This window comes from Astatotilapia calliptera, chromosome 11 (genome assembly GCF_964374335.1).
Source record: "Astatotilapia calliptera chromosome 11, fAstCal68.1, whole genome shotgun sequence".
NCBI classification, from domain to species: Eukaryota; Metazoa; Chordata; class Actinopteri; order Cichliformes; family Cichlidae; genus Astatotilapia; species Astatotilapia calliptera.
In genome coordinates, this window is record NC_137432.1 from 18,770,911 (window position 1) to 18,784,482 (window position 13,572).

At 40.6% G+C, this 13,572-nt stretch overlaps 1 long non-coding RNA gene and 1 pseudogene across 2 annotated transcripts in view; one reads left to right on the forward strand and one right to left on the reverse strand.

The window, feature by feature from the left end:
* The first annotated feature begins 1,799 nt into the window (after positions 1-1,799).
* Positions 1,800-13,572, forward strand: part of LOC145431794 (uncharacterized) — a 132,753-nt gene continuing 120,980 nt past the window's right edge. The window contains exon 1 of the long non-coding RNA XR_013912095.1: positions 1,800-1,928. This is a non-coding gene — a long non-coding RNA (uncharacterized LOC145431794). The remainder of the gene's footprint in view (positions 1,929-13,572) is intronic.
* LOC145431793 (histone H1 pseudogene) lies at positions 4,943-12,491 on the reverse strand (annotated as a pseudogene). Its single transcript, XR_013912091.1, has one exon. The product of XR_013912091.1 is annotated as a histone H1 pseudogene (transcript).

Here is a 13,572-nt window from a genome sequence, read left to right on the forward strand (position 1 = left end):
CTGGGTTGTGCGAAATCCTCGAAATAAATAGACAAAGTGAACTAAGGTGTAGGTTTATTAGGTTATGTTGTGGTGATCCCTGAGTTGGGGGATGGGTGTTCATACTGGAGTGTAAAATTAAAACCAATGGAAGATGGACAAGAAAAGTTCAAAGCCATCATTTCTTCAGTTTAGAATAACGAAAAAAGAAGAGGAGGAGAAACGAGCAAAAGATACAGGCAAGCAGATATGTCATTAGATAATGGCAGGTCATCCTGAAACAATCAGAATCAGAATACTTTATTAATCCCTAAGGAAATGATGTGGGTTACAGTTGCTCCAAAAAGAAATGGTAAAAATAGTAACAGTAACAGAATAAACTCCAAACATTACATTATGTTACCGATTTTAATATTAATTAGTCAGTGTCAATTGTTGAGTTGTTCTGTTCTCATTGTATGATGAATTATGATGGCTGTTTGGTGGCTGTTTGCATACTATGCGTGTTAGGTATTTTAGTACCATGGTAGCATTTACTGGATATTGTTTTATAGTGACATTATGCAGGAAAACTCTGTCATTCAATAAGGCCCCTTTGTTTTAGTTATTTTTCTCTTTGACCCAAGAATTGATGTGTGAGAATCACAGGCTGGTACAAGGTTGAAATACCACAGAGATCACTCCCTCAGCTACATTAGTTTCTTAATCTTTTAGACGCCTGTTGAAGGCCAAATGGTTTGTTTCAGATTTCACTAATGAAAGAACTCTTTGTTTTGTGCCTTGAAAATATGTCGCTGAGATAATCACAATTGTAGCTGAACTAATAAACTACACAAAGGATGCTTCTTCACCCAAGGGCAGGAAGACGCTGCCTTATCTTGGTCTGTACTGGTTTAAACTGATAATCTGCTGTCTCATGAATTTTACCCTCTATATAAACTGTTGTACTTGTGAATAAAGTTGAGTCACTTTGGGAAGACAATCTAAAGCAGTCTCTGTTTTCTTGTTCTCCCAAGCTGCTCCCGAGCTCGTACTAACACGCTGAATGGCATGCTTGAATATTGCTTGAGAATATATTTGACTGTGTTACAGACTAAGGGACATTCTCTGCTGATAGGTGAAGGTACATTCTCTGCTGATAGACGTCCACGCCTCGAAGGAAGTCGATCCACGGATTAGGCCCTGGAAACCGTTTCCTTCAATTTTGGTGTCAGAAGTGGGATCCTGACGAAGGTAGGCACTCGTCTTTTATTTTATAAGACTGTGTTATGCCTTTCTCAGTGATCCACATAGAAACGGGATACGCTGACGAGGCCTTCTTCAGTGGCCCACATAGTAACAAGTGGGATACACTGAGGAGCCTTCTTTAGTGGCCCACATAGAAACACAGGAAGTTGCCTGTTGTTTTGTAAATAAAAGCAGAAAGGACACAGGAAGTTGCCTGCTGTCATAAACTAAGAAGTTGCTCACCAGCAGAAAGGACACAGGAAGTTGCCTGGGGTCATAAAACGAGAAGTTGCTCGTTAAAAAGTGAGAAGTTGCTCACTAAAAAGATAAAATTGCTAGCAAAAAAATCAAGTAACCTCAGGTGTGCCACAGCAAAAATAAAAACTAACTTAAATCCTTCAAGCGTCTAAACCCCTCTGGAAATCACTGACCATGGGTCAGAATAATTCAAAGACCTTAGACAGGTCCGATAAAAAATCAAAATTAACTGTAAAACCGAAAAAAATAAAATATAAAATCACAAATAGCGGCTCAGTACGACTCCCACTTCCGGTTACGTTTAACCCACGCTCGCGAATCAATGAAGACTTCCATGATTACGTATCCAGAACATGCGGAAGTGCTTACGTGACTGATTTCGTCTCGAACTTAAGAACTATAACTTTAATGCATCCTAATGTATTTCCGGAGCCCTATCCCGAACGATTATCGCCAGAAAACAGGTCAGTAGAAATGTTAAATACTATTTGTGATAAGGAAAGTAGGCTGATTAAAAAGTCCTGTAAAAAATATATGATAGAATGTCGTGATGTGACCAATCGCATGCTACCACTATGGAAAAAAGGACCCGAGCCAGACGTAAATGTTTTAAATCAAGCCAGTGTAGGCTCTAGTAAATCCACTGCAGAAAAAACTAGCCTTATATGCCCATCCGTTCAACCTACGGCTCCGCCGCCTTATGATGAAAAGACAGAATTAATAGCTGCTGCGGCGGCTGCACGTCATCAGCGCGTATATCCTGATATAACAGCAGAATCCCAAAAGAGTGAGGAAGGCACTGAAATGACACCTAAATCAGAAGAAGATGACTGGTTTAACCTAGATCAAAGACAGGAACGAGAATACACTGAACGAGAAAGAGAGTTACAGGAACATAAAAAGCAAACAAAACAGTTAATGGCAGAGTGTGAGGAAATCATGAAAGATCCTTTAACTGAACGTACGGAAGCTGAACTGCAGGAAGCCGTTTCCGTCATAGATAATCATGTTCAGCGCCACACTAGAGTAGCGAATGGTTTGACTGTGCCAAAAGCAATAACTAACACCAGAAATTTAATAAGGAACTACTTAAAGCAGAAAAAAGAGGAAAAAACTCAAGAGGGCCCCCACAAAAACACCCGTTATAAAGAAAAGCAGGGATCACAATTTAATGACGTCAGCACCTCCCTCCCGTTCATGATAATAGGGGACATGTGTTGCATTCAACCCCCTAAAATTTCAGAGTTGGCAGCAACCATTAGAGAACTTCCCGATCCTCTACAAAATCCTACAGCCATTAGGCCCTGGAAACCGTTTCCTTCAATGCGCACTCTCTCTCACTTCATATGTGTGTGTGTTTCTCTGGTGAAATTCAGTATGGTTCCGACAACAGTTTTATGTTAATGTATAATCCTTAATATGTTTTATGTGTGTGTGTTGGGGGGGGGGGCGCCAGAGGGAGTGTTCGCCCAGGGCGCCAAACAGGCTAGGACCGCCACTGTTGGTACAGGATATTTGTACAACAGTTTCGTATCTGGATTTTAAGTCCAAGCTAGTCAATCATTCAAGGTAACCAAACCATATTCAAAGTCTGAAAAGTTTTATTGTTGGACTAGCCTTCTCTTTGAAATAAAGACATGTTTGAACTATGCTTCCTTATTACCAGCTTTAATGAGATATCAGAAGCATCTCTAAAAAGAAATCTAAAAATCTCATTGAGGTCAATATGTTCTTGCTTCCTGTGCAGGAAAATGATGGGGAGGATAATTTTTCAAATTCAAATTCAAATTTTTATTTGTCACATACACAGTCATACACAGTACGATATGCAGTGAAATACTTACATAACTGCTCGTGACCTGAAGAAGAAGAAAAAAAAGGCTATGAATAAGATAGGAAATAAATATGAAAAATTAAAAAGGGTAAATTTAACAAGGAAGGAATAAAATAAAATATAAAAATTAAAGTTAAAAATGAAATAACTGTACAACAACAAATTAGAATGAAGGGTAAATTTAACTGGGAAAGAATAAGCTAAAATATATAAATTAAAGTTGAAAATAAAATAACTGTACAACAAAAAAGTCCTCAGCCCTCTCTGAATACAGTCGTCTGCTCGTCACAAAGACGAAAGAAGTGCAGCTGAATGGGATGTTTGAAAAAAACATCACTGGGGCATAAAATAAATATAATTATTCAGACTTTGAGTCCTGCTTGTTCTATAGTGTCCTGGGACTCTCCTCAGGAATTCTGATAGTTACAGATAAAGTTACAGCCTGTGCAGAGGTGGTGAGCGGGAAAAGAAAGTGTCTTCTCTCAGCACATGTCTAATAAAAATGCGAGAATAGTTTTTAAATTCAAGTCATTCTTGACTGTGTTTCAGTTTTGATGCACTGATAGTTGAAAATACAGATTCCTGTCTTTTTTATTACCTTTTTTGAAAAGATAAGGGGAAACGTGCAAGTTAATAATATACCACTGAAAACTGGTGTGTCTGGTTTTGATTGATATATGCTGTAAGATAGAATGCATGTGGCAATAACGGTTACATACATTTTGTGTGGTCGTCGGTGACTTTCATTTCTCATGAATCACAGTCAGTTTTGTTTTTCATTCAGTGCAAGAAATTAAGCTGTCGTCAAGAACTACTACACAGAGTGATTACATGGTTAAAGCATACTCTGCTGACATTTGAAACAGTCACTGGTCATCAAAGACAAAAAAAACAAAACAAACATTTTACGTCTGTTCTTGAAGAAAATGATTTGCAGCCTAAAATATTTCAGCAATAGAATTAAACAGCTTCACAGAATATTCCATTAAATATATGATACAAAAATCAATAAAGCAATATAATAACACTAAAATTTCAAACAAATACACAAAATTAAAACTGAAACAACATGTTTTCAAACTAGTTTTAATAGAATCCCATCAGGACTAAAAGAAAAATGCAGCATAGATGTTATTCTAATTTAACAGTGGAGATTTCTAACTAATACCAATTTAATTATTTAGACTCAAAAACACTGAGTTATAGGTTCTTTGATGTCTTTGCCCAGTTGGTTATTTAACTTTGCAAACAAAAGAAGAAAAGCTACATGGAACACAGAGGTCATATTATAACCTTTAAGAAGCAAAATACGGATGTGTTATAATGTTCACATGAAGAATTCAGCAGATTGCAATTCTGTAGTAGATTAGTGATGTTGGTACAGGATATTTGTACAACAGTTTCGTATCTGGATTTTAAGTCATTAAAAGCTAGTCAATCATTCAAGGTAACCAAACCATATTCAAAGTCTGAAAAGTTTTATTGTTGGACTAGCCTTCTCTTTGAAATAAAGACATGTTTGAACTATGCTTCCTTAGCTTTAATGAGATGTCAGAAGCATCTGTTAGGTTTGTAGCATAAACCTATTCGCTGGAACGTTAAGACAATATAATTACACTGCAAGCAAGACGCAAGTAGGCAAACTTCTTCATGTTACTCGTGCACGGGAGAGAACCGGACAACCGCTTGACTCCAGTTGGTCTCGTCCGTCCTCCCATACACTATCCTTTTATTGAGGTTACATGAATATGCATAGGTTCATTAACATACGACGTCTACATACAAACAAAGAGTACCTTGCCTGTGTGTGTGTGTGTGTGTGTGTGTGTGTGTGTGTGTGTGTGTGTGTGTGTTGCTGATCAAAGGGTCAAACATCCTTGGTCAGGAAGAGGGTAGCCTCCCCCTCACCCTAGATGGTTCATCCTAGATAACACGGTGAGGAAGTCCTGCAGTTCATCTAAACAAAGAGCACTTAGACTAGAACAGACGCAACTACGTTAATCCTACCATAAAATAATAAGACACGGTATGACCTCTCATGCTCCCAAAGTGCTGTCTAATACACACAAAGTTTGCAGACTATCAAGGATCAAAACCTCTACCAATCTACAACTAATTACAAAACTCTAAGCATATATAAGTAAATATTTCTAAGCATAAATGACAATCAACAATACAAATCTAACATTTCCCCCCTTTTTGACCTTTATGCCTGAAAAGTTCCCAGGTATGAATACCTCATGTCTGACAGTTTCAATGCAAACATTTTTATACTCAGCATATGTCAAATCACCCTAAATTACTGAAAAGGTACACAGTTCAACAAATGTATTAGCAGTTATCCCATTCATTGAGCTCATCTCATGGCAAACTGCATCTTACGAGCAAACAAAGAAATTGTTAATTTAATAGTGAAAATAAAAAAGTAACATTTTCAAAAACATCTCAGCTTGGTAATGCTTCCTCCAGGTGTGCACATCACATGTCTCTCTGCTGAGTGGTTTGAGTTCTGCAGGGCGTCATGAATGTCTCTTCCAGTTGTTTCCATCGTTGTCCATAGGACCAGAGTCCAAATGTATGTAGAATAGACATTCAAACATACCAGTTGGTTTTGTTGTTTGTCAACATGGTTCTCAGCTATTTCCAAAGCTGCAGACCTCTCAGCACTCTAGTTTTATGGCCTCCCATCACCTCACTTCAGGCCTTCATCCTGCGAGGGGGATATTTATGACTCCTTCATTGTCCACGCTCTGCAGAGAAACACCTCTGTGGAAAGGGTGCAGGGTTCAGTTGTCTTACTGCTGTTATGATCCCAGCAGCCTTCAGAGTGTCATCGTATGCACAGTATAGTGGCACAGCGTTAGGTGATGTTCATAGGAAACTGCTGTTATCACCACCATAGCTTCTGGTTCCTGTGCTTTTCACAGAATCATGATGTCATCCTCGAACTCCTTCTACGCTGTCGATGGAGCTTGGCACGCTCCCCTCATCCCACGAGTTTTCATGTTCCAACGCTGCTGAAGGTTTAAGGCAGAGCACGTCGTACACCTTAGTTGTCTTCCTCAGCGTCAATATTGAATCTTTCATTTTATTTAAAATCTTGCTGTGGGAAGTCTCCTCTTGATTTCCTGGAAGCTTAGTAGCACAGCTCTCTGTGTGATGTCTGCTGTGCTGAAGATGATCTCTGATCCTCCTGAAGCCTCTCTCCCATCTTGTGGACGATCCTCTCCTCTATTTTGCAGGCAGTTTCATGGTCCTTGCTGTGGCTCCAAGGTCTGATTTCATGATGGGCCCCAATCAGCTTGATCTTTGACCTCAACCACTGCCTGGTCCTGTCAGCTATGCGCTTCTCACTGGGCCTCTGAAGATTTCTCAGGAGATTACTGCTGCACCTGTATTTCCTTGCTAAGAAGAAAAACTTCTATTTGGAGAGCATGTCAACAATCATCAAACCACATTCTTTAGTTCAGTGAACTTCACTTATAGGCCATCAAAGCCTCATCTGAACATGGATGCACCACTTGCATAGGTTTAATACTTGTAAATAAAACGGCTAATCACACAAATCACTGCAACAATAATAAAAAACATTGTTTAATGTTAATCCTTGGACCCCTCCTCTTGACGCATGGACACACCCATGCGTCAACTCACCAAACCTGGATTCCAGTCTTAAAGAAAAAGATTAGCTAGATCATATCCCAGGCAACATCAGGGCATCTCCTCCCCTGGAGCAGCACCACCCTGGACCTATAATCCTGCAACAAAAATGCTAGTGTGTTTTGCATATTAAGTTTGCTTAACACCTGGCTCTCCCAGGAGCCTGCATACACACCATCATGGCCTGGAAAACAAAATCTGGAAGTAAAATCAAACTTCATACCTGTAAACAATTGTATCATAAGGACAAGAAGCATTCAACATCAGCAAGACAAGTGTCATGTGCAGGTTTTCTCAAATCAGTAAACTACAATTATTTTCATAAGTCGCCTCAGACATGGATCATCCCATGTACTCAGGCAACATTAATGTAATCGGTGACTGCTCTTAAGCAAAGTCACTCCACTTATATATTACTATGGGCTCAAAAGTGGCCAGCTAATGAGCCCATATCAAACTATCCCAGAAACACTGTATCTCTTATTTGTTTTACTCATGTCACTTGTCCGTTTCAGCTGAATCTTCCACAGCATTCTCAAAGAAACTAACATTAGCAATACACATTGACTGTAGTCAGACAGAGGTCAGACACAGGTCAACAGGTTCCAGAGGTGCCATAAAAACACCATAAAGTCAACCCTAGCTGTGGAAAGAAGTAACACCAGTTCTCAACACCGGAAATTTCACACAGGTTATTCACATTATCAAAGTAACCTTCACATTTTCCCATCAACACAATGCAACAGCATCACCACTCATAACCTGTAAACACAGTTTTCCTCACACATAAACCCAGAAATCCTGTAGTAGGAAAAAACATCAACCAGTTGTCCTGGTATAAATCGCATCATCAATTCACATGAAGAACTGGCATGCTGTAAGAAAAGAAAATGCAAATATTAGCGCTTGCGCAGGCGTATGCATACTTTGTCACAGTTATCTCTGTGAGCAACTCAAGCCTATGAATAACACACCTGATAAATGCACAGACACAGAAAATGGCATTTAAAAGGTTAAATCATCATGCAACCTCGAGTGTTGCTGTCATCTTTCTGCTTCTGTAAAGTGAGGCACACAGACTCATCTGCACCCCTGCCAGGCGGGGGTCAACTTCACACAGTCGTGTTACATCAGTAAAGTCTTGTCAGCTTTTACCAGTCAGTCAGTTTGTTTTCCTTTCACTCACTCATTCATGCATTCATTCTTTCTTTCTTTGCTGATAGTGGAACCTATCGTCGCATTTAGTTTCCACTCTCAGCAAAATGACGTCATTTCAAAAAGAAAAAGAAGAACTTTAGTTTGGATTACATCGCTGAATCCTTTTGGACTGGGACTGTCATTTAATAATTGTCCCAAATAAGTGGCTTTCTCCAGAGTCCATTTAAATGTGGAGAACTCACTTGGCACAATTTTCTCGACGACGTGTAGCGCTTTTAATTCCCGACGTGCAGATCTGCTTAAAGAACAGAGATTATCGAACAAAACTTTCAGTGCACTGTGAAAGTATCAAAATAAAAAGGCCTTGTTAAGTCATGACACAAACTCCTCATCAACTTCACAACAGGAGAAGAATCATCAGCTAGATTCACTCCAAATCAACCATCAGCTGCACCACTCACAACATAAGCCTAATGTCTTCTTTAACTTATGAGTTTAATCACCAGGTCTGTGTTCTTCACTCATTTAGGCCACAGATCTATTTTATTCAATTTTCCTTTTCCATTCATCATAAAACATGTGACATGCTGTCATGCACTTCACAAAACAGTCTGTTCTGACGTATTCAGAGTTGTGTATCTAAATACAGGATTCACTCGCACATCAAAGCAGGAAACTCAGTGTTTTAGAGTCTCCACTCAACACACAACAACTCCAACACATCTCATTCACTCGTGCTAGAATTCAATCACCTGTCATTAATCTAAGAACGATCAACTAATTTGCATATCAGCTATTAACCCACTAAGTTGACAGGACGACAGAAAAGCATGTTCAAAATAGTATCACAAAAGACAATTTCCCTCATACAGTAAATCACTTGTGCTGCATTAATCAAGCAGGAAGCTTCTCCCAATTTACCATTTTAACAACTAAATTTATTGTCTGATCACTGGTTGGTCAAACCAGGATCTTTTTTCCCACAAAAGTTAAACTGTTGTCCTGCAACCTGGAGAGTCAATTTTTTGCATTGGATAAATTCAGTATTTAATAACAAGTGTCTGCTAAATTGACACTATTTTAACACTGATGAAAGATAACAAGCTAATTTTCATTGCATGGGTTTGTGTTATTAGGCAGGTCTAATGCATGTCTGTGGAGCTGCATCTCCAGCAGAGCATGTTCTTAAAGCTGCCTTTCCTACACATTTCTCTGCTATTATTTAATCATTTCTTAACTAATGTGCTATGAGTCTTCATGAGTCATTTTGTGTTTGGAATTGTTAGTAGGGTTAATGCATGTTCTGCTTGTGTGTGTGTGATTTTGTATATGTTTCTATTTTCGCAATGTTTCAGACTCCGTCTCAATTTTCCAACTTAAGCAGTCAGTTTTCTTTTCCCCAGGTTTGCTAACCCAAATTTTGATTTCCCACATTAAATAATTCCTATGTGTTCTCACCTAGTCTTCTCACTCTGTTGTCCTCTCCCACTTCAACAGTCCCGGCAGTTCTCCTTCAGCTTCGTCCTGTCTAGTAGCTGAAGTGCTGCTGCTGCCTTCTTGGGCGACTTCTTAGCAGCTGCTGCCGGTTTCTTGGCTTTGGCCGCGGCGGGCTTCTTGGCTTTGCTCTCAGTAGCCTTGTTCATCTTGAAGGATCCGGAGGTCCTGGTGCCCTTGGTCTGCACCAGAGTGCCCTTCGCCACCAGGCTCTTGATGGCGGTCTTGACACGGGCCTTGTTCTTGTCCACATCGTAGCCTCCGGCAGCCAGAGCCTTCTTGAGAGCGGCCACAGACAGGCCGTTGCGCTCCTTGGAAGCGGCCACGGCTTTCACAATCAGCTCGCCCACGCTGAGGCCGACCTTCTTGGGCTTGGAAGTCATCGTCTTCTTCTTCTTGGCCTGAACCTCGGCGCAGGGCGCAGGGCGTGTTTATGATGGAGCCTTTCCCACCACAGCGCTGGCACGTTGAACGCATCATGAAGGGTCCATTTCTTTCATGTGGCTTGCCCGAGTCACTCAGTCCTTTTTGAGCATTTCGACATGCTGCTGCCGCAGAACCTGGCCTCAGATCCAGCAAGCTTAGCGCGCTGATCTCCAAAAAAGTCCCGAAAGCCAGAAAGACGTCAAATAAGTGTCTCGTGCTGAGAACTCAAACAAAAACTCTTCTTCACGCCGCCATCTTGCTCGCCCTTCCGTGGAATTCATCCAATCAGACAGGAAGATGGGTTTGCTTTCTTCTTCTGCTGCTGTTTATCCACATTGCTGCTGCTTGTTGGGACTTTTTTGCTCAGGACTTGATGCTGTCTCTTTATCATGTTATTGCTTTGGAGCTGCATTCCTTGTCTTCAGGGAGGGGTGAGAGCTTGCTTGCTTGTGAGGTTGAGAGACACATACACATTGCGCTTTAAATAAGTCAGCCAGAAACTTGGCCTGCATGTTTCCAATGATGTTAAACTATAACTTTCTTCCGACTGCTGCATGTGGAAAATTGATTCAGGTCTGCTTTTCACCTGAAAGTGACAAACTAAAACATGTTCATTATCATCATCACTGTTTAATCAACACACATCTCTCTCTCTCTCTCTGTCTGTGTTTGTGTGAACAATCCTTTCTTAAAAGCAGAAAATGACATTGTAGTTGTTTTTCGGCTGATCAACACAAAACCTTTTTCCTATGATTATTTCTCTTCGTCTACAATGTAATTTGTCTCTTTTTCACTCTTTTTTTTTTCTTCACAATAGCTGGTGGTCTGCAAAATCACTGCTCTCACTCACAATCAGAGGCAATTACTTTTGCACAGTGCACAAAAACACTGTGATGTCAGACACATTCACACTCACTTTTTCATCTGCATAAATAAATCATATGGCTGGAGATAAGTGCCATGGTGATCCATAGGCATGATCACCAGTTTATTTAATTATTTTTAATCCAACAAACAAATAAACAAAAACATGATGCTGATGTTATGAACACTCTACACACAAGTCAAGATGCAGGAAAACTGCTCACGGAAACGCTGCACACTCCCTGTTTCCCCCTCTTTGAGTAGTTCCCAGACAGCTCTTGATCTGATAACGTGTAGCTTGCTCATCAGCTCAGAAAAACAAAAACAAAACTGCAACGCGACATCACACAGTAGTTGCATGCTCTGCCCACAGCGGCAAAGTCTTACACTTACATATTCAACACAGCTTCTCCATCATGTATTTTTAGATGTTTCATACAGGGTTGAGCATATTAGTTGTTTTCACAGATGTGCTCTATATCTCAACAATGGCTCATAATAAGACGACTGTCTTCCACACAGGTCAAGTGCCTCTATGCACTTCATGAGTTTAAATATTTACCTATATCACTTCACCTCACATGTCATTGTACTGAATTTAAGCAACCACAAGCTTAATGTAGATTACTTTTAACAACTATCCACCTCAATTAAATCTATGGTCTGGCACACAGGCTGCTGTCGATCAGGGCAAGCTAAAGAATAAACATTGTGTCAGCAAGGGGTGGGGGGAAAGCCATTCACCAGAGCATATCTTAAGTGCTGCTGATGTGGGCTGGCCTTCTCCACAGCTCTCCAAGGCTGGTGTGTTTTCTGAAAACTTCTAACATTTGAATCTCTTCCATTTATAAGCCTGCGATTAACCGCACGGCTCAGGTCCGCGTGAAACCCGCGCGACCGCATTCGCGTGCACCCACGCAGCTGTGGAGCCTTCGCTCTCTCTTTTTTTTACATAAATACTTTGTGCTGCCAGGAGCAAAGTCCAGCACAAACGTCTGTCTCCCTCCGAATCACTCTTGGTTGCTTAGAAACCCATGATAACAACAACAGTCGGTGTCACAGACCACATGTTCTGCTCCGCACACACAACAACAACAACAACAACGACGACAATGACAACAACACAAAATAGGCCTACTGTCCAGCACAATCTGGACCCCGCGGAACTTCTCAACACCCCACTGAGCGGTGGAGAACTCACTACAGTACCCCACACAGCGGTCTGTATTTCGCCCCACTAAGACGGCGAACCAAAAAAAGTTCGAACTGCGCAACTCTGCGACTTAATGCTTCTGTACAAAAAACCCCACTGAGCGGCCTTGTACATCGCCCCACTTAGACGGCGAATTTTAGCCCCACTGAGCGGCCACGGACAACGCCCCACTGAGCGGCGAAGACGTAATTTTAGCCCCACTAAGCGGCCACGGACAACGCCCCACTGAGCGGCGAAGACGTACAGTTATAGAGTTGGACTCTAAACTTACTCGGTGTTGCTTAGCGTGTAATATCAGCCTCGAATCCCGCCAATCGCCATTCATCGAGGAGAAAAGACATACAGCGAATCCACAGGAACTTCCTGGCTGACGTCAGTCTTTCAGCGTGTCCCTCCTCCCCTCGGTGAATGCGATTCCAGGGCTCCGGCATCGAAGGACCAATTAATGTTAGGTTTGTAGCATAAACCTATTCGCTGGAACGTTAAGACAATATAATTACACTGCAAGCAAGACGCAAGTAGGCAAACTTCTTCATGTTACTCGTGCACGGGAGAGAACCGGACAACCGCTTGACTCCAGTTGGTCTCGTCCGTCCTCCCATACACTATCCTTTTATTGAGGTTACATGAATATGCATAGGTTCATTAACATACGACGTCTACATACAAACAAAGAGTACCTTGCCTGTGTGTGTGTGTGTGTGTGTGTGTGTGTGTGTGTGTGTGTGTGTGTGTGTGTGTGTTGCTGATCAAAGGGTCAAACATCCTTGGTCAGGAAGAGGGTAGCCTCCCCCTCACCCTAGATGGTTCATCCTAGATAACACGGTGAGGAAGTCCTGCAGTTCATCTAAACAAAGAGCACTTAGACTAGAACAGACGCAACTACGTTAATCCTACCATAAAATAATAAGACACGGTATGACCTCTCATGCTCCCAAAGTGCTGTCTAATACACACAAAGTTTGCAGACTATCAAGGATCAAAACCTCTACCAATCTACAACTAATTACAAAACTCTAAGCATATATAAGTAAATATTTCTAAGCATAAATGACAATCAACAATACAAATCTAACACATCTCTAAAAAGAAATCTAAAAATCTCATTGAGGTCAATATGTTCTTGCTTCCTGTGCAGGAAAATGATGGGGAGGATAATTTTTCAAATTCAAATTCAAATTTTTATTTGTCACTTACACAGTCATACACAGTACGATATGCAGTGAAATACTTACACAACTGCTCGTGACCTGAAGAAGAAAAAAAAAGGCTATGAATAAGATAGGAAATAAATATGAAAAATTAAAAAGGGTAAATTTAACAAGGAAGGAATAAAATATAAAAATTAAAGTTAAAAATGAAATAACTGTACAACAAATACACAATACACAGTATAGAAATATATAAGAATGTATGAAGAAATATAAATATATATATATACAATAACAGCAGCAAACAG